The following is a 525-nucleotide window of genomic DNA, read 5'->3' on the forward strand; positions in this document are numbered from 1 at the left end:
AAGGCTCTGAAGACACGAAGTCAGTGAACAGCGTTGGATGTTATTTCAAACTACACCATGACAGGAGTCTACTTTCTTTTGCCAATGGTGTTACTTCCTGTTTGTTCACTTGTATGGTTTCTTTCCCACTGTGTGTTAGTTTCTGTTCATCATTATTTCCATAAGTTGTCTCTGTCATCAGGCTTCTCTCAACTGTCATCACTCTGGTAATGACTTCCATCCGCTTTTTCTTCCAGTAAGCAATGGTTTCTTTATTGACTCTGGACTTGTCTTGGTCTCAGTAAGTTTGCTCTTTAAACTTTGTAATTTTACAACCTTTTTGAGTAAATTTAGATGCGTCATGCAAACAATATTTAACAGCTCTTCTCTTGATTTAAATACAATTCTGATGTAACAGTGGAATCATTTCTAAACTAGATTCACCACATCTTGATTCAGACCCTGCATCTGTCAGCAACATTTTGTTAACCAATTAATTCATCACACAGTCATTTAATCTCTTTTTTAAAGTTATTATGCTTTCAG

Source organism: Poecilia reticulata, linkage group LG17 (assembly GCF_000633615.1).
Source record: "Poecilia reticulata strain Guanapo linkage group LG17, Guppy_female_1.0+MT, whole genome shotgun sequence".
NCBI classification, from domain to species: domain Eukaryota; kingdom Metazoa; phylum Chordata; class Actinopteri; order Cyprinodontiformes; family Poeciliidae; genus Poecilia; species Poecilia reticulata.